The sequence below is a fragment of the Neofelis nebulosa genome, chromosome 2, assembly GCF_028018385.1.
Source record: "Neofelis nebulosa isolate mNeoNeb1 chromosome 2, mNeoNeb1.pri, whole genome shotgun sequence".
Taxonomy (NCBI): domain Eukaryota; kingdom Metazoa; phylum Chordata; class Mammalia; order Carnivora; family Felidae; genus Neofelis; species Neofelis nebulosa.
The window spans coordinates 27,523,019-27,544,650 of NC_080783.1; the positions used below are offsets into that span (position 1 = coordinate 27,523,019).

The 21,632-nt window shown below is 38.3% G+C and overlaps 1 long non-coding RNA gene across 1 annotated transcript; it reads left to right on the top strand.

Annotated features, from left to right (window-relative positions):
- The first annotated feature begins 4,700 nt into the window (after window positions 1–4,700).
- On the top strand, window positions 4,701–20,395 carry LOC131499167 (uncharacterized). Its single transcript, XR_009255752.1, has 3 exons — window positions 4,701–4,926; window positions 15,202–15,267; window positions 19,524–20,395. It is a non-coding gene; the product is annotated as an uncharacterized LOC131499167 (long non-coding RNA).
- The last annotated feature ends 1,237 nt before the right edge of the window (window positions 20,396–21,632 follow it).

A 21,632-nucleotide genomic window follows, 5' to 3' on the forward strand; every position in this document is an offset into this window, starting at 1 on the left:
TCTTTATCCATTCATCAGTTGATGAACATTTGGGCTCTTTCCATAATTTGGCTACTGTTGATAGTGTTGCTATAAACATTGGGGTGCATGTTCCCCTTTGAATCAGCATTTTTGTATCCTTTGGGTAAATACCTAGTGCAATTGCTGGGTCATAGGGTAGTTCTATTTTTAACTTTTTGAGGAATCTCCATAATGTTTTTCAGAGTGGCTACACCAGTTTGCATTCTTACCAACAGTGCAAAAGTGTTCCCTTTTCTTTGCATCCTTGCCAACGTCTGTTCTTTCCTGAATTGTTAATTTTATCCATTCTGATAGGTGTGAGGTAGTCTCTGTGGTTTTGATTTGTATTTCCCTGATGATGAGTGATATTGAGCATCTTTTCATATGTCTCTTAATCATCTGGATGTCTTCTTTGGAAAAGTGTCTATTCATGTCTTTTGCCCATTTCTTCACTGGATTATTTGTTTTTTGGGGTGTTGAGTTTGATAAGTTCCTTATGGACTTTGGATACTAACCTTTTATCTGATATGTCATTTGCAAATATCTTCTCCCATTCCATGGGTTGCCTTTCAGTGTTGTTAATTGTTCCCTTCACTGTGTGAAGCTTTTTATCTTGTTGAGGTCTCAATAGTTCATTTCCACCTTTGTTTCTCTTGCCTCCGGAGACATATGTAGTAAGAAGTGGCTGCAACTGATGTTAAAGAGTTGCTACCTTTTTTCTCCTCTATGATTTTTATGGTTTCCTGTCTAACATTTAGGTTTTTCATCCACTTTGAGTTTATTTTTGTGTATGGTGTAAGAAAGTGATCCAATTTCATTCTTCTGCATGTCACTGTCCAGTTTTTCCAACATTATTTGCTGAAGAGACTGTATTTTTTTTCCATTGGGTATTCTTTCCTGTTTGTTGAAGATTAGTTGGCCATACATTTGTGGGTCCATTTCTGGGTTCTCTATTCTGTTCCACTGATCTGTGTATCTGTTTTTGTGCCAGTACCATGCTGTCTTGATGATTACAGCTTTGTAATACAATTTGAAGTCCGGAATTGTGATGCCTCAGCTTTGGTTTTCTTTTTCAACATTACTTGGCTATTCAGAGTCTTTTCTGGTTCCATACAAATTTTAGGATTGTTTATTCTAACTCTGTGAAGAATAGGGATTGCATTTAATGTGCAGATTGCTTTGGAAATTATAGACATTTTAGCAGTATTTGTTCTCCCAATCCATGAACATGGAATGTTTTTCCATTTCTTTATTTCTTCTTCAATTTCTTTCATAAACTTTCTATAGTTTTCAGTGTACAGATCTTTTATTTCTTTGGTTAAATTTATTCCTAGGTATTTCACGGGTTTTAGTGCAGTTGTAAATGGGATCTATTCTTTGATTTCTCTTTGTGTTGCTTCATTATTGGTGTATAGAAATACAACCAATTTTGTGTACATTGATTATATATTCTGTGACTTTTCTGAATTCATGGATCAGTCCTAGAAGTTTTTTTGGTGGAATCTTTTGGGTTTCCATGTAGAATATCATGTTGTCTGTGAAGAGTGAAAGTTTGACATCTTCCTTGCCAATATGTATGCCTTTAATTTCTTTTTGTTGTCTGATTGCTGAGGCTAGGACTTCCAGTACTATGTCGGACAACAGTAGTGAGAGTAAATATCCTTGTCATTAGTACAGAATTTTTTAAACTTTAGTGAAGTCCAGGTTACCAATTCTTTCTTTCATACATCATGCCTTTGATGTTCATCTAAAAAGTCATTGCCAATACTCCTGTTATCTAGATTTTCTCCTATGTTATCTTCTAGGAGTTTTATAGTTTTGTGTTTTACATTTAAGTAAGCAATCCACTTTGAATACATTTTTGTGACCAGTGTAAGGTCTGAATCTAGTTTACTTTTTTGCATATGGATGTCCAGTTGTTCGAGCACCATTTATTGAAAAGACTACCTTTGATCCATTGTATTACCTTTGATCCGTTGTCAAACATCAGTTGATTATACATAGGGGATCTATTTCTGGTCTGCCTATTCCACTGATTGGTCTATTTTTTCACTCATACCACACTGTCTTGATTACTGTAGCTTTACAGTAAGTTTTAAAATTGGGGAGTGTCAGTTCTACAACTCTCTTCTTTTTCAATGTTGTGTTGGCTATTCTGGGTCTTTTGCCTCTCCATATAAACTTCGGAATCAGTTTGTCAATATCCACAAAATAGCTTGCTGGGATTTTGACCGGAATTGCATTTAATCTATGGATCAAGTTGGGAAGAACTGACATCTTGATATTACTGTCTTCTTATCCATGGACATGAAATACCTTTCCATTTATTTAGTTATTCCTTGATTTCTTTAAATCAGTATTTGTAGTTTTCTTCATATAGGCCTTATAGATATTATGTTAGATTTATACCTAAGTATTTTTTTTTGATGATGATACAAATGGTAGCGTGCTTTTAACTTCAAATTCCACATTTTCATTGTTAACATATAGGAAAGTTATTGATGTTTGTGTATTAACCATATAACTTGCAACTCTGCTATAATCACTTATTAGTTCCAGGAGTTGTTTTTTTTTTTCTACATAGATAATCATGTCATCTGCAACCAAGGACAATTTTATTTTTTTTTCTTTCCAATCTGTAAGCTTTTAATTTTCTTTTCTTGTCTTATTATATTAAGTAGGACTTCCAGTAAAACGTTGTAAGAAGGGTTAAGAAAAAAAAAGGTTAGAGAGGGAGGGAATCAAAACGTAAGAGACTCTTAAAAACTGAGAACAAACTGAGGGTTGATGGGGGTGGGAGGGAGGGGACAGTGGGTGATGAGTATTGAGGAGGGCACCTGTTGGGAGGGGCACTGGGCACTGTACGGAAACCAATTTGACAATAAATTTCATATTAAAAAAAAAGAAGTGGTGAGAGGGCACATCCTTTGGGAAGGGTATGAGGTAACTTAAGTTTTATTCTAGAACAGTTTTGTCCAAAACAAATATAATATGGTCCATGTATGGAATTTAAAAGTAATGAAGAACAGGTGATTTTAAGAATATATTTAATTTCAGGGTGCCTGGGTGGCTTAGTTGGTTAAGCATCCGACTTTGGCTCAGGTCATGATCTCATGGTATGTGAGTTCGAGTGCCACGTGAGGCTCTGTGCTGACAGCTCAGAGCCTGGAGCCTGCTTCAGATTCTGTGTCTCCCTCTCTCTCTCTCAAAAATAAATAAACATTAAAAAAATAATATATCTAATTTAGTCCAATGTTTATCAATAACAATGATATAAAATATAATAGTGAGACACTGTATATTCTTTTTGTTGTTGTATTATCCTATTACATAAAGTTGGTATGTAATCCTTATAGCACATCTCAGCTTAAATACTATATTTGCAGCAGAAATACATTTTAAATTGTGCGTATTAAGTAAATCTCCTAATTCTTACACCAACATGGTATTATTAATATTGAAATGAAGGAGTATTGAATAAATTGCAAAACAGTTTAAAATTTTGTATATAGCAAAGCAGTCTTCCAACTTATCTTGCAGATTTTGCAGCAAGTTTACATAATACTGCTGATAAAATTAAGATCTTCTGTATACTAATGTTAGAAATTGTTTAAAATTATTTGTACTGATTTGTATTAAGCTATTTTAAACTCACTATAAATTTTGGGGCCTCTTTAATAAGTCAAAAATAAGCTTTTACTTTCGTTGGAGCTTCAAATTTAGCTTGTTTATCTGTAGTGTGGTAGCAGTGAGAGAACATAAGCTACATTACTGTATTTTTGGCCTTTGAATATTGAATATTTGTCAAGGATTCTTTTTGTTTCAAACAAATTTTGTAGAACTCTTCTAAAGTTAACTAATGAACGTTGGCAAATAATACAAGACCATTAAATAAATCATCTTCTATTTTTCAATAACTGCATAAACTAGGGATAATTTGCATGTATATATTGCACAATGTTAATCAGTGTATCCGAGGCATTTTGTACAGCTTGCTTCAGGGGAAAAATAAATATGGATCACACAGTGAAATGTTGCAATAAAGGCAACAGAAGCTTGTTCCTAAATTTCATTAACTGAAGCATCATCCACCAATGATTAAAAATTCGTATTTTCATATCGAGCCAGAATTTTTCTTTAATAGGTGTAAGAAATTTAAGTTTCTACATCATGAGTTCAGTATTCTAAGCGGCAAATCGACATGTCTCTATAAATATTGAGGTGCTGATGTATTTTGAGATGGAGGCAATCTGAGAACTTGAGAGGGTTGTGGACAGTGCTTAGCACACAGGTGCAGCACACCACGCTACCCAGGGCCTGCCTTGGCTGGTGGCTCTTCTGGGCAGCAGGAAACTTTGAGACCACTCCCCCGAGGACCCAGGGCGCCCCAAGAGACAGCGGGTTGGAAGCCGGTACAGAATGGACAGAAGTAGAGACGGCGGGAGCTGCGGGTGGCGGCAGCAGTGCCCAGGGTCCGTGGCCTTCGGGTCCTCTGGGCTGCGGGACGCAGTGACTTTCAGGAGGAGCGCGAGCGTCCCCCTGCCCCTCCTGCCTCCACGCGGGGCGCGCCGGGATCGGGGTGGGGGTGGGGGGTGGTCCGAGAGCGCCCCCTCTCCCACGCGGGCCTCGCGGGGCGGTGAGTCAAGGCCGGGAGCCGAGCCGCTCTCCCCGGCAGACCCGACCGAGGCTCGGGCGGCGGCGCGCAGGACGGGGATCCGAGACGCGCTCCCGCCGCCCCAGCTGCGCCGCGCTCCCGGCCACAAGTTTGCCCCGCGTTGGCCAAGTTGCGAGTGGGGAGCCTCTCCGGGGTCCGGGGTGAGCGTCCGTCTTCTCGCTCGGGCTGGTCCGGGCATGGCCGGGCCGGGAGCGTCGCCCCACGTCTAGGGGTGGCTGCTGCTCGGAGGTTGCCTTCTCGTCGGAGCCCAGGTAAGAGTCCGTGCCCCGCGGCACCTGCTTCCCGGAGCCTCGGGGCGCGGCGTTAGGGAGACGGAGACCGAGGCGCGCTGGGCTCACGCTGACACATCCGGGCACACACACACACACACACACAGGGAGGAAGAAGAAACGGGAGGAAAAACTTTGTGATGGTAGTGGGAAATATTGATTGTGTAGTAAAAAAAAAAGAAAAGAAAAGAAAAATAAAAAAGTTAAGTCAGTTTAGACGATGTGTGCGGGCTTATTTCACAATGGAGCCTCTCCAATATGAAAATAACTGTTCATCCATAGATCCACTGAACCAAATAAAATGTCAGGTTTTCACTTACCTTTTTCGTTGAGTGAAAGAGTGTGACAAGTGATACTAGAGAAAGTTGATTCTGTGTTATTTCATTTTAGTTACTTCATGTTTTAACCACAGTACCATAGGGGGCGCGCTGAGACTGTCCAATGAAAGTCTAACGCGGCCAAGTCATTGATTCCTATACTGGTATGATCCAAAATAATACTGTATACACTTGGCTTTCAGATGATGAACGTTCAATTATTACAAAATACGACGCCCCCTTTAAACTACTTGTAAGTCCAGATAAGCTATTTCTACTAAAATAAAGGATCTCTAAGTCTTTGGCTTTAACCAAAATATGGTCAGAGGTTTAAAATAGACTGATTCTAAAACCAACTCACTTGTGTTTGGTGTATTGGGTAACTACATGAGCAACAAATTTTTAAAAGTAAATTAACCTCACAATTAATTAATCTACTCTGAATTTTTCCCTGAGTTAGTGGGAGGAACATGAGTGCAAGGAAATCTATGTATAGATTTTGGTACTAAATTTACATGATAGTAGTAGAAAATAGATGGTCTTTAAAGCCTTTCTTTCTATTTTGTGAGAAACCTATAATAAATGTTTAAACACATTTCTTGCTATACGTGATGCAAATGAACTATTGCCTTGTATGTTATTTATCATATGTGTTCCAACTTACTTTTTCTAAGATAGTGGAAAGTTGTATTTTGTTGAGTAGAGAGAAATCACTACAGATTATATGTACAGTGTTTTGTATTGATAACCACAATTTGCTCCTTGCTTTAAATCAAACTATAGCTTTATATAAAACTATAGTTGTAAATTTGGGCACCTGGGTGGCTCAGTTGGTTGAACATCTGACTCTTGATTTCCAATCAGGTAATGATCTTACAGTTTGTGGGTTCAAGCCCTCTGTAGGCTCTGCACTGACGGTGAGGAGGCTGCTTGAGATTCTCTCTCTCCCTCTCTCTCTTTGCCCCTTCCCCTGCTTACATGCACACTTTCTCTCAAAATAAATAAACTTAAAAAAAAGAAAAATACTTTATAAAAAACTATAGTTGTAAATGATTATATTTGCAATAATAGCTTCAAACTGATGTATATTTATGGTTGTAACTTGTAAATTATTTAAAATGATAATTTATGATGACATACAAAATGTGATCAAGTGTTTGGTGCTTCAAAAAAATCTAAATGCTAAATTAATCGTGTTTACTTATTTACTTTTTTAATATGAAATTTATTGTCAAATGGGTTTCCATACAACACCCAGAGCTCATCCCAACAGGTGCCCTTCTCAATACCCATCACCCACCCTCCCCTCCCTCCCATCCTCCATCAACCCTCAGTTTGTTCTCAGTTTTTAAGAGTCTCTTATGGTTTGGCTCTCTCCCTCTCTAACCTCTTTTTTTTTTTCTTTCCCTCCCCCATGGACTTCTGTTAAGTTTCTCAGGATCCACATAAGAATGAAAACATATGGTGTCTGTCTTTCTCTGCCTGACTTATTTCACTTAGCATAACACTCTCCAGTTCCATCCACATGGCTACAAAAGGCCAGATTTCATTCTTTCTCATTGCCACGTAGTATTCCATTGTGTATATAAACCACAATTTCTTTATCCATTCATCATTTGATGGACATTTAGGCTCTTTCCATAATTTGGCTATTGTTGAGAGTGCTGCTATAAACATTGGGGTACAAGTGCCTCAATGCATCAGCACTCCTGTATCCTTTGGGTGAATTCCTAGCAGTGCTATTGCTGGGTCATAGGGTAGATCTATTTTTAATTTTTTGAGGAACCTCCACACTGTTTTCCAGAGCGGCTGCACCAGTTTGCATTCCCACCAACAGTGCAAGAGGGTTCCCTTTTCTCCACATCCTCTCCAGCATCTATAGTCTCCTGATTTGTTCATTTTGGCCACTCTGACTGGTGTGAGGTGATATTTGAGTGTGGTTTTGATTTGTATTCCCCTGATGAGGAGTGACGTTGAACATCTTTGCATGTGCCTGTTGGCCATCTGGATGTCTTCTTTAGAGAAGTGTCTATTCATGTTTTCTGCCCATTTCTTCACTGGGTTATTTGTTTTTCGGGTGTGGAGTTTGGTGAGCTCTTTATAGATTTTGGATACTAGCCCTTTGTCTGATATGTCATTTGCAAATATCTTTTCCCATTCCGTTGGTTGTCTTTTAGTTTTGTTGGTTGTTTCCTTTGCAGTGCAGAAGCTTTTTATTTTCATGAGGTCCCGATAGTTCATTTTTGCTTTTAATTCCCTTGCCTTTGGGATGTGCCGAGTAAGAGATTGCTACGGCTGAAGTCAGAGAGGTCTTTTCCTGCTTTCTCCTCTAGGGTCTTGATGGTTTCCTGTCTCACATTCAGGTCCTTTATGCATTTTGAGTTTATTTTTGTGAATGGTGTAAGAAAGTGGTCTAGTTTCATCCTTCTGCATGTTGCTGTCCAGTTCTCCCTGCACCATTTGTTAAAGAGACAAACTTTCTTTTTTCCATTGGATATTCTTTCCTGCTTTGTCAAAGATTAGTTGGCCATACTTTTGTGGGTCTAGTTCTGGGGTTTCTATTCTGTTCCATTGGTCTATGTGTCTGTTTTTGTGCCAATACCATGCTGTCTTGATGATTACAGCTTTGTAGTAGAGTCTAAAGCCTGGGATTGTGATGCCTCCTGCTTTGGTCTTCTTCTTCAAAATTACTTTGGCTATTCGGGGCCTTTTGTGGTTCCATATGAATTTTAGGATTGCTTGTTCTAGTTTCAAGAAGAATGCTGGTACAATTCTGATTGGGATTGCATTGAATGTGTAGATAGCTTTGGGTAGTTTTGACATTTTGACAATATTTATTCTTCCTATCCATGAGCATGGAATGTTTTTCCATTTCTTTATATCTTCTTCCATTTCTTTCATAAGGTTTCTATAGTTTTCAGCATACAGATCTTTTACATGTTTGGTTAAGTTTATTCCCAGGTATTTTATGCTTCTTGGTGCAATTGTGAATGGGATCAGTTTCTTTATTTGTCTTTCTGTTGCTTCATTATGAGTGTATAAGAATGCAACTGATTTCTGTACATTGATTTTGTATCCTGTGACTTTGCTGAATTCATGTATCAGTTCTAGCAGACTTTTGGTGGAGTCTATCAGATTTTCCATGTATAGTATCATGTCATCTGCAAAAAGTGAAAGCTTGACTTCATCTTTGCTAGTTTTGATGCCTTTGATTTCCTTTTGTTGTCTGATTGCTGATGCTAGAACTTCCAACACTATGTTAAACAACAGTGGTGAGAGTGGACATCCCTGTCGTGTTCCTGATCTCAGGGGGAAAGCTCTCAATTTTTTCCCAACTGAGGATGATATTACATGTGGGCTTTTCATAAATGGCTTTTATGATGTTTAAGTATGTTCCTTCTATCCCAACTTTCTGGAGGGTTTTTATTAAGAAAGGATGCTGAATTTTGTCAAATGCTTTTTCTGCATCGATTGACAGGATCATATGGTTCTTATCTTTTCTTTTATTAATGTGATGTATCACATTGATTGATTTGCGAATGTTGAACCAGCCCTGCATCCCAGGAATGAATCCTACTTGATCATGGTGAATAATTCTTTTATATGCTGTTGAATTCGATTTGCTAGTATCTTATTGAGAATTTTTGCATCCATATTCATCAGGGATATTGGCCTGTAGTTCTCTTTTTTTACTGGGTCTCTGTCTGGTTTAGGAATCAAAGTAATTCTGGCTTCATAGAATGAGTCTGGAAGTTTTCCTTCCCTTTCTATTTTTTGGAATAGCTTGAGAAGGATAGGCATTATTTCTGCTTTAAATGTCTGGCAGAATTTCCCTGGGAAGCCATCTGGTCCTGGACTCTTATTTGTTGGGAGATTTTTGATAACTGATTCAATTTCTTTGCTGGTTACGTGTCTGTTCAAGCTTTCTATTTCTTCCTGTTTGAGTTTTGGAAATGTGTGGGTTTTTAGGAATTTGTCCATTTCTTCCAGGTTGTCCAGTTTGTTAGCATATAATTTTTCATAATATTCCCTGATAATTGCTTGTATTTCTAAGGGATTGGTTGTAATAATTCCATTTTCATTCATGATTTTATCTATTTGGGTCATCTCCCTTTTCTTTTTGAGAAGCCTGGCTAGAGGTTTATCAATTTTGTTTATGTTTTCAAAAAACCAACTCTTGGTTTCATTGATCTGCTCTACAGTTTTTTTAGATTCTATATTGTTTATTTCTGCTCTGATCTTTATTATTTCTCTTCTTCTGCAGGGTTTGGGGTGTCTTTGCTGTTCTGCTTCTACTTCCTTTAGGTGTGCTGTTAGATTTGTAAAACAAGATTTTTCTTGTTTCTTGAGATAGGCCTGGATTGCCATGTATTTTCCTCTCAGGAGTGCCTTCACTGCATCCCAAAGTGTTTGTATTGTATTTTCATTTTCATTTGTTTCCATATATTTCTTAATTTCTTCTCTAATTGCCTGGTTGACCCACTCATTCGTTAGTAGGGTGTTCTTTAACCTCCATGCTTTTGGAGATTTTTCAGACTTTTTCCTGTGGTTGATTTCAAGCTTCATAGCATTGTGGTCTGAAAGTATGCATGGTATGATCTCAATTCTTGTATACTTATGAAGGGCTGTTTTGCGACCCAGTATGTGATCTATCTTGGAGAATGTTCCATGTGCACTCGAGAAGAAAGTATATTCTGTTGCTTTGGGATGCAGAGTTCTACTAAATATATCTGTCAAGTCCATCTGATCCAATGTATCATTCAGGGCCTTTGTTTCTTTATTGATCCTGTGTCTAGATGATCTATCCATTGTTGTAAGTGGAGTATTAAAGTTCCTTGCAATTACCACATTCTTATCAATAAGGTTGCTTATGTTTGTGATTAATTGTTTTATATATTTGGGGGCTCCCGAATTTGGCACATAGACATTTATAATTGTTAGCTCTTCCTGATGGATAGACCCTGTGATTATTATATAAAGTCCTTCTTCATCTCTTGTTATAGCCTTTAATTTAAAGTCTAGTTTGTCTGATATAAGGATGGCTACTCCAGCTTTCTTTTGACTTCCAGTAGCATGATAGATGGTTCTCCAACTCCTCACTTTCAATCTGAAGGTGTCCTCAGGTCTAAAATGAGTCTCTTGTAGACAGCAAATAGATAGGTCTTGTTTTTTTTTTTTATCCATTCTGATACCCTGTGTCTTTTGGTTGGCGCATTTAGTCCATTTACATTCAGTGTTATTATAGTAAGATATGGGTTTAGAGTCATTGTGATGTCTGTAGGTTTCCTGCTTGTAGTGATGTCTCTGGTACTTTGTGGTCCTTGCAACATTTCACTCACAGAATCCCTCTTAGGATCTCTTGTAGGGCTGGTTTAGTGGTGATGAATTCCTTCAGTTTTTGTTTGTTTGGGAAGACCTTGATCTCTCCTTCTATTCTAAGTGACAGACTTGTTAGATAAAGGATTTTCAGCTGCATATTTTTTTCTGTTCCTCTCATTGAAGATTTCCTGCCATTCCTTTCTAGCCTGCCAAATTTCAGTGGATAGATCCGTCACTAGTCTTATCGGTCTCCCTGTATATGTTAGAGCACGTTTATCCTTAGCTGCTTTCAGAATTTTCTCTTTATCCTTGTATTTTGCCAGTTTCACTATGATATGTCGTGCAGAAGATCGATTCAAGGTACGTCTGAAGGGAGTTCTCTGTGCCTCTTGGATTTCAATGCCTTTTTCCTTCCCCACATCAGGGAAGTTCTCAGCTATTATTTCTTCAAGTACACCTTCAGCACCTTTCCCTCTCTCTTTCTCCTCTGGAATCCCAATTATGCGTATATTATTATGTTTAATTGTGTCACTTAGTTCTCTAATTCTCTCCTCATACTCCTGGATTTTTTTAATCTCTGTTTTTCTCAGCTTCCTCATTTTCCATAATTTTATCTTCTAATTCACCTATTCTCTCCTCTGCCTCTTCAACCCGAGCTGTGGTCACCTCCATTTTATTTTGCAGCTAATTTATAGCATTCTTTAGCCCCTCCTGACTGTTTCTTAGTCCCTTGATCTCTGTAGTAATAGATTCTCTGTTGTCCTCTATACTTTTTTCAAGCCCGGCGATTAATTTTATGACTATTATTTTAAATTCATTTTCTGCTATATTACTTAAATCGTTTTTGATCAGTTCATTAGCTGTCGCTACTTCCTGGAGTTTCTTTTGAAGAGAATTCTTCCAATTCGTCATTTTGGATGGTCCCTGGAGTAGCGGGGAACTGCAGGGCACTTCCCTTGTGCTGTCTGGAGTAACTTGTGTTGGTGGGCGGGCCGCAGTCAGACGTGATGTCTGCCCCCAGCCCACCACTGGGTCCACAGTCAGACTGGTGTGTACCTTATCTTCCTCTCTCCTAGGGGCAGCACTCCCTGTGGAGTGGTGTGGCCCCTGTCTGGGCTACTTGCACACTGCCAGGGTGGTGCTGCTTCAGTGGAATCTGGCGTATTAGCCGGGGTGGATCCGCAAGGTGCACAGGGGCGGGAGGGGCAGACTCAGCTGGCTTTGCCTTCGGTGGTCCGCTTCGGGAGGGGCCCTGTGGCACCGGGAGGGAGGCAGACCTGTCAGAGGGATGGATCCACAGAAGCACAGCGTTGGGTGTTTGCGTGGTGCAAACAAGTTCCGTGATGGGAACTGGTCCCTTTGGGATTTTGGCTGGGGGTGGGCGAGGGAGATGGCTCTTCCCAACCCCTTTGTTCCCCGCCAAGCTGAGCTCTGTCCTCCGGGGCTCGACAACTCTCCTTCCTGTTTGTCCTCTAGCCCCCCCCCCCCGACTCTTGGAGCAGAGCTGTTGACTTATAACATTCCAGATGTTAAGTCCCACTGGCTGTCAGAACTCACGCAGTCTGGCCCCTCCGCTTTTGCAAGCCAGACTTGGGGGCTCTGCCTTGCCTAGTGGGCTGCCCCTCCACCGCCCCAGCTCCCTCCCGCCAGTCCGTGTAGCATGCATCGCCTCTCCACCCTTCCTACCCTCTTCCATGGGCCTCTCATCTAGCTTGGCTCCAGAGAGTCCATCCTGCTAGTCTTCTGGTGGTTTTCTGGGTTATTTAGGCAGATGTGGGTGGAATCTAAGTGATCAGCAGGACGAGGTGAGCCCAGCGTCCTCCTACACCACCATCTTCCCTAAATTAAACGTGTTTACACTACCACTTTTTCTGATCTTCAGTTTCTTCATTTTAATATAGTGTTATTGGACTAATCTTTCTTCAAGTTCATATTTCTCAGGCTAGAATTTTAAGTCATGGTTATTCTGAAATTTCATTGATACGCCTGCAGATATTATACCATTTGAATATTACAAGGGTATTCTTTCTACTCAAGATTTAGTTTCTGTTTTTATTAGCATAAGTATGGCAGTATTTTTGGAAAATTAACTCAGTTTATTATAGTACTTAGTTAATGGTGCTAATTAAGTAGCTTCAACATTGGTTGAATATACACTGTTTTAAAAATTCCAATAAAAGGCCATCCATGCTTGTGAAGAAACATGATTAATGTATAGTAAATAGTGGATATTGTCACAAGATAGATATAATAACTTAAGAAGGAGTGAGGTAAGTATGGACAAAGAGGAAGAAGCCGTGTTGAATTTTAGTAAGGTGTTTGAGTAGTCTAGTTGAAGAAGTCCAAAAGTAATTGGATATATCATTACAGAATTTTCGAAAAAAAGACCGGATTTGAGGTATGGATTCAAGGTTTAAATTTAATGGTGGAAGCTGAAGCCACATGTGTGAATAAGATTATTTAAGAAGAGCTTTGTGTAAAAATAAAAAAGATAGTTATTTAGAGTAGTTCTTTTAGAGGAACATGCAGAAAATTTTATAAGATTAATGACACATTAGAAACAGTTTTGTATAGCCTGTGGCAATGAGTAGTCTACATCTAGGGTGGGAGATTCTCAGTAAATTTTTGGAGAAGAAAGTTTGCACTTCATCTATTTAGAAGAAATGTATTCTTTTAATTTCACTTGAAATGTAAGCTTATAATTGTTTTCAGTCTTTAAGATAATAGAGCTTTCAGATAATAGAGCTTCCTGGATGAAGACACATGAAGGCAATAGTCCTGTGGTTGTGATAAAGCATCTCTCCACAATATTCACAAATGCCACATTTGTACTTTAACTGGTGTTCTGAAAAGGCTAAGTGTTGGGCTTAACAATTATACTTTTGGCTGCTGGAGTTTGGGGCCCAAAAATAGAAAATCAAAGATTTCAGGGAAAGGAATACAACAAACACAAGGACCAAGGTTATGGCCTATAATGTCAGACAACTGAATTTGGGAGTAGTTAAACTACAAACCAGTGGGGAATCAGTATGTTATTTAACATCTTGCTCAGTTCTTCTATCAAGTGATAATGGCAAGAGAAAAATTCATTGGAATGTTGTTCAGGATTACCTGAATCTACCCCCAAAAATCACTTAAATTAATCAGTGCCTTATATGTAGTAATTGTATAGAGGATGTTAGTCATCATTAATCACTATCATCATTTCTATTTTATATACTAATTGTTTATAACCAATGTAGAAGAATCCTCTTTGTTCTTGTACCATATTGACAGGACATCCAACATTTCTGTTAAAAAATGATGAAAAAAAGTATCTTTTTGTTTTCAATATGTATATTGCTTACTTCATTTTTTTCCTAGTCTTATTGTATTGGTAAGACTCAGTACAGTGTTGAAAGGTAGTGGTTACAAGTGTGAAGTCTTACTTTAATACAGAATATCTAAAGTTCGTTTATGAAATATATTTTGCATAACTATTTGGTAGGTATCATATCCTTTATAATCGTGATGATTTGACTAAATGTAATAAGAGTTTTGAATCACCAGAAGAGATATAATTTTGCATTTAAAATTTACGAAATTTAACTAAAAATTACAAAGAATATACCATTTATTTTGAACATATGTAAATAAGTGATATGGGCCTCCTCATCCAGATTTTGGGCAGAGCAAGAAATGACCCTTCATAACTTGCTCAATGTGACTGGCATCTAGCAGACGCCCATCAAATGTTAGATGATGTCTGTCTGGCTGTAACTATAAAAGCCATTATATACTTCAAGTTGACAGTTCTCAGCCAACAGGTCAGAACTCTTGATAAGGAAGAGAGGCAAACTGGTCACTTGAATTATTTACATGGTTAGATTGCTGTTTCCTATGAGGGAAAGTTTTGAGCTACTTGTCTTGCAATGTATTTGGACCAATTGAATGGGCATGAGATACTTGTGAGCTTGCAAATGTTTCTGCTTACACTAAAAGAAAACATGGTTTCTACAGTTGCAAAAAATACTCATACATATAAGTGGGTTCCAAAATGTAACTTCTAGTGTCATCGCATATTCTGGCAGCTCATTTCCTGGATGAGTATCTGCAAGATATAAAAGCCTTCAATAGCCTGTGGTTGTCACACATGCAAAACTTGAGTGCATTTTTTTCATATTGACTAACGTGGCCTAGAGCTATGTGAAAGTCTAAAGACATCTCAAGTGAAAACAATGCATGAGAAATTCTCTGGTTCTTTTTCTGCAAGATAAAAAATGTCTACTAAATCCATTTCAAGTATGTCACAGAACGCCATTACCCAGCAGATTGGTCACATATTTGTAATGACATTGTGTCTGTAGGCTTACTGCCTTTGAGAACACACACAGAAGTTGTTATATAGTTTCTTGTATTGCAAGTACTTGAGAATGTATCATTCCTCCTAAACTAGCTTGATGGTTATAACTTTGGCATTGTCCATCACCTTCTGCCATGGTGCCCCCAGGAACATTTTTGCATGCATTTGTGGAACAAATGAACTCAATAGTCCTTGCTGATGCACCAGTAGAATTTGGTCCAGAATGTAGTTAAATAACTGGCTAATGGATTTTCCCCTCTTAAAATTCTTTTTTCCTAGGTCATTTTATTTTCAAAACAACACATTGACTGAGATGCTGAGCACAATATTTATTGTGAATGTCCAGTGAGTAAGCCATGACCCATACCCCAGAGGAGCTCAGGGGAGGACATAGATGAATTGACACTAATGCCAAGATGTGCCCTTTGCTGCCACCCTTGACTTCGGTGTCACTCTCCTTTTCCTTGTCCTTATGTTTATCATTTATGTGTTTCTATAACTTAATTCCATGTGTGTGTGCACAGGGGATGTTATGCTTAAACCAGAGATGAAAAGGCCTACTTGATATATGTTAGGTCCTTCAGTATTTTAAACACTGTTGCTAAAATTGAAATTCATTTTCATACCACCTCTAAAAGATGTAGTCTCCTTGTGAAGGGAATTGGCCAGCAGCCTCCTTCATGTTAGATTTCTTCTCTTTGTATCTCTCCCCTCACCAAGTCTGTTCCAAAAGTTGTTCCCCAATTGGCAAATACAACCGTGTTGTCCTGTCTGAGCTAATTTCTCCTTGCCCCAGGAAGATCTCACAAACTTTAACCCCTTGAAACACCTTTGGTTTTACAAGATGTTTAAGATTATATATTCAATTTATCACATTTCTTTCTGCTTTCCTGATTTTCTCTGATGTTATCTCTAATGTCCAAGAACAAATCCACCCTTTGCAACTTCTTTTTGGTCCATATCCAGATGTATTTTTATGACTATAACCGTTTATCGGAAATTAGGAATGCCAAGCTTTCATTCCAACTTTTACTCCATTGTTGAGTGACCATAGCAAGCAGTTCAAAATCCCAGGACTTCTTGGCCAGTGTTCTCCTGTGTGTGGTTCTTAAGACACATGTGGGATAGTTATGGACAATGAGGAATTGAGGTTCTAATTTTTCACTTTGGATGACTTTGCCTTATTGTTTTTGCCCCAAATCAGCCTCCACATTGCACATTTGCTATAAAAGGGGAGTTTCCACCAAACTGCTGTTACTTTCCAGATGCTCACGGCCATGTTAAATACCAAAAAAATGGAAATCAGCATCTCATACCCAGTTTACTAAGGGAAACATTTTGGAAGCCTGGAGTATTTGCACTTGTTACTTATGGTCATAATGGCAGATCCTACAGCTAATCTATGTCGGCTGGGGGCTTGGTTCTCTGTTACTTCAAATTCTAAGTACCAAAGGCCTGAAGGATGTGATCTTTATGGGTTATTTGTCACATATTTGTCAGAAAAGTACACTGATGCAGGCACTACTTTGGAAGTATCCAAACAATCAGGAAATAGTAAAAATTTACAAGATAAGAATCCAGAAAAACTGGATTATGGATAATAAACCTGCTACAACCTTTAAATAAGATCTAATATTCACACTCCATCTGACCATCATCTAGGCATAAAACTTAAAAAAAATTTTTTTAATGTTTATTTTTGAGAGAGAGACAAAGCACGAAGAGGGGAAGAGCAGAGAGAGAGGGAGACACAGAATCTGAAGCAGGCTCCAGGCTCTGAGCTGTCAGCACAGAGCCTGTCATGGGGCTCAAACCCATGAACCATGAGATCACGACCTGAGCCAAAGTCAGACGCTCAACCAACTGAGTCACCCAGGCACCTCTAGGCATAAAACTTTTAAGAACTATAGTTCTTGGCAAATGAAGGGTATAAGAACTTTTCTTATAAATTTTCTTTTCCTAAAAATTAGAGCTCACTGACTTTCATTGTGGGGTGTGGGCCACTTTGAAATCTCTTGTGATGAGACAGCTAAAGGTGTCTTTTGTTATGCCAGTGAGGCAACTTTTGGACTGGGCTTAAGGATGGGAACTGGTTGCCAGTTGAGCTAATCATGTAATCATGTGATCAGACACACAGTTGAAACTTCAAGGCCCCCCTGTCCCCACCACCACCAACACCACCTCTGGGACAAGAGAGAGGCTGGAGATTGAGTTCTATCACCAATGACCAATGATTTCATTAATATGTTTATGTAATGAAACCCAAAACCCAAGAGAACTACTCAGGAGAGCTTCCAGGCTGGTGAACATGTGGAGGTACAAGGCAAATGGCTCCCTCAGAAAGGGCATGGAAGCTTGGTGCCCTTTCCCCACTCTTTGCATCTCTTCTATCTGCCTCTTCCTAAGTTGTATCTCTTCATAATAAACCAGTAATCTAGTCAGCAAAATGTTTCTCTGAGTTCTGTGAACCACTCTGGCAAATGAATTGAACCCACGGAGCTGGTTGACCTATAACCAGTTGAATAGAAGCACAGGTGACAATCTGGGGCCAGAGGGCAGTCTAGTCTTGTAGGACTGAGCCTTTAAACAATGGGACTTGGTGCTATCTCCAGGTAGACAGTAGGACTCCCCTACTCCCAAGTAGACAGTAGGACAGTAGGACTCTCCCAGTGTCAGAGAACTGCTTAGTGATTTAGGAAACTATCCTGGCACACATTGGAATTGGTGACAGAATCATAATTGGGTACAGAACTTTCAGTGACTCTCTTCAGGAGAGGATAATTGCCAAGGGCAGAGCAGTTGGTGGTCAGTACTCCCCCAAATTGGGGGTGGTAAACCTTCTGTCCTGAAGAGGATATTTCTATAAATTCTTGGGACAATAATTATAGTGGTTTTAGGTTGAAAGTGTGACAATTATTTGTTGCACATTTCACCTTTTATCTATTCACAATTGAGTGAAATTTTCTGGGAACTAAGAAAATTCATCTTCTGAGTATGAGAGTGATTTCTCTATCAAGAAAATTTGTTGCATTTTATTTTAATGACAATAAAAGTAACTTTTTATTCCACTATACTTAGGAAAGTCTTACAATTTGCTCAGTTGTTCTTGTATTCTAACTATTTAAAAAATTATCTCAGAAATAATTACAACAGTTCCCTTATTGCGATGGGTCAGTTAATAATATGGAACTCAGAACCCATTAACCCTTCATACTTTTGGTTCTTTTAAGTTATTTTTCTCCTTTTTTTCTTTAAGCATCAGCCTATAACCAATTGCATAAAATATTTTTGAGAGACTTAAAACATTATTTAATTCTCATTATCTGCTTTGCTGATTGATTCATTAAAGCTCTCATTACAGATGCTGGGGACATAGTGTTGGAGATTCCAGGTGAATTCATCAACACTCAGTCCTAGAAACTATGGTGGAAGTTGAATAGCTTGAACACATACATATATAAAGAAGAATATTTGAAAGGCACTTTATTTTGATTTTGTGAGAGGTAGAACAGAGGAAACAGCCCAGCCCATTCATTCTTCTGACCTATAGAACTATGACATAATCAATTTGCATCATTTTAAACCACTAAATTTGTGATGATTTGTTACAACAGGAAATATATATATATATATATATATATTCTATAATTACTATACATATAATATGATTTATACAATTATATTATATATATATATATATATATATATATTTCCAGGGTGATACCTTATCCATATTCAAATGGAATAGCATGAATGATTTGTTTCTCTGCTTTGCCTCATTTTGGGAATTCAATTATTCAATCAGAAGCCTTAGAAGCCTTATAGGCATGGTGTGAAAGCAGAATTTTATTTTATAAACAGAGACTTAGGAGAAGGAAGTCTGTGGAGTGTAATTTTATTTTGAGCATAAATTAAATATTTAAAGTCATATCTTTCCTTATCACCTATGTATCAAAACAAATCTAAATAAGCTTATTAAAATAAAATAATGAGCATGATAGCATGTAAAGCACTTAAGCCCATCTGCATGGATATTACCTTCTCTGGAAGACTGATGATACTCTGTTAGATTGAGTTAATCTCTTGAGTGAAGTTGAAAATAAAAAGGTGTGTGGTTGACTTGTGTTTGAACACATAAACACACATATACACACAAACACATACACACACATTCACACACAAAGATTTCTACAAAACTAGTGTAACCCTCTTAGTACAGTTTTATAAAATTGAGCCTTGGATTAATTCAAGTAGTTATTTTAAATCAATATTGATGTGAAGAAAATCAAGGAATGATTCAGACCAAACATGGTAACTAACATTTTTTCCCCTAAATCCTGTAACTCAGTGTCTTTATGAGGCAAAACGCAATGGTGATTAGCAAAAGTGGATGAACATATACAGGAAAAATTCAAAATTTAATAGAGAAGTAAACTTGCTGATTCTTTTTCAGTTTATGCAGATGTCCAATATGCATTAAGTTAAAAAATTGACTTTTTTGTTTATGTATTTTGGTGTAAATTACCCATTATTTATTGTATAATATAATAACAATCCTATGTTTTAAGTCTGAAGTCACTAATTTCTTTTTGACTTCCCAGCCAGTACTCACCATCCCTGAGCCTCCTTCCTCATATCCAATGGAAACCTTGAAAGAATGGTGTCTAAAGAAATGAGACAACAGGTGCAAAAGCCAAAGCACGTCCAGTATCTGTGCTCAATGGGCAGCTGCTTCATTTAGAGAGAGAGCCTTTCTCGTTATACATACTCATCTAGGTACTTAAAAAGAAAAGGTAAAAGATGAATAAGACATGTCCCCAGCTTTGGAAGAACCCACAATCTAGCAGATGGGACACAAAACCAATCAGAGCATTAGAGTAAAGCAGATAAGTGCCAGGAGAGGGTGTATATACAAAGTGCTGTGGGGATGTGGGAGAGAAGATTGCTTTAGCTTCAGGCAAAGTCAGAGAGGTTTTAAAGGAATGATGTTTCACAAATCAATCAATGTGATACATCACATTAATAAAAGAAAAGATAAGAACCATATGATCCTGTCAATCGATGCAGAAAAAGCATTTGACAAAATTCAGCATCCTTTCTTAATAAAAACCCTCGAAAAAGTCGGGATAGAAGGAACATACTTAAACACCATAAAAGCCATTTATGAAAAGCCCACAGGTAATATCATCCTCAGTGGGGAAAAAACTGAGAGCTTTCCCCCTGAGATCAGGAACACAACAGAGATGTCCACTCTCACCGCTGTTGTTTAACATAGTGTTGGAAGTTCTAGCATCAGCAATCAGACAACAAAAGGAAATCAAAGGCATCAAAATTGGCAATGATGAAGTCAAGCTTTCACTTTTTGCAGATGACATGATATTATACATGGAAAACCCAATAGACTCCACCAAAAGTCTGCTAGAACTGATACATGAATTCAGCAAAGTCGCAGGATACAAAATCAATGTACAGAAATCAGTTGCATTCTTATACACTCATAATGAAGCAACAGAAAGACAAATAAAGAAACTGATCCCATTCACAATTGCACCAAGAAGCATAAAATACCTGGGAATAAACTTAACCAAACATGTAAAAGATCTGTATGCTGAAAACTATAGAAAGCTTATGAAGGTAATTGAAGAAGATTTAAAGAAATGGAAAGACATTCCCTGCTCATGGATTGGAAGAATAAATATTGTCAAAATGTCAAAACTACCCAAAGCTATCTACACATTCAATGCAATCCCAATCAAAATTGCACCAGCATTCCTCTCAAGGGTAGAACAAGCAATCCTAAAATTTGTATGGAACCACAAAAGGCCCCGAATAGCCAAAGTAATATTGAAGAAGACGACCAAAGCAGGAGGCATCACAATCCCAGACTTTAGCCTTTACTACAAAGCTGTGATCATCAAGAAAGCATGGTATTGGCACAAAAAGACACATAGACTAATGGAACAGAATAGAAACCCCAGAACTAGACCCACAAAAGTATGGCCAACTAATCTTTGACAAAGCAGGAAAGAATATCCAATGGAAAAAAGAAAGTTTGTCTCTTTAACAAATGGTGCTGGGAGAACTGGACAGCTACATGCAGAAGGATGAAAGTAGACCACTTTCTCACACCATTCACAAAAATAAACTCAAAATGCATAAAGGACCTGAATATGAAACAGGAAACCATCAAAACCCTAGAGGAGAAAGCAGGAAAAAACCTTTCTGACCTCAGCCGCAGCAATTTCTTACTTGACACATCCCCAAAGGCAAGGGAATTGAAAGCAAAAAATGAACTATCAGGACCTCATGAAAATAAAAAGCTTCTGCACTGCAAAGGAAACAATCAACAAAACTAAAAGACAACCAACGGAATGGGAAAAGATATTTGCAAATGACATATCAGACAAAGGGCTAGTATCCAAAATCTATAAAGAGCTCACCAAAGTCCACACCTGAAAAACAAATAATCCAGTGAAGAAATGGGCAGAAAACATGTCTTCTCTAAAGAAGACATCCAGATGGCCAACAGGCACATGAAAAGATGCTTAACGTAACTCCTCATCAGGGAGATACAAATCAAAACCACACTCAGATATCACCTCACGCCAGTCAGAGTGGCCAAAATGAACAAATCAGGAGACTATAGATGCTGGCGAGGATGTGGAGAAACGGGAACCCTCTTGCACGGTTGGTGGGAATGAAAACTGGCG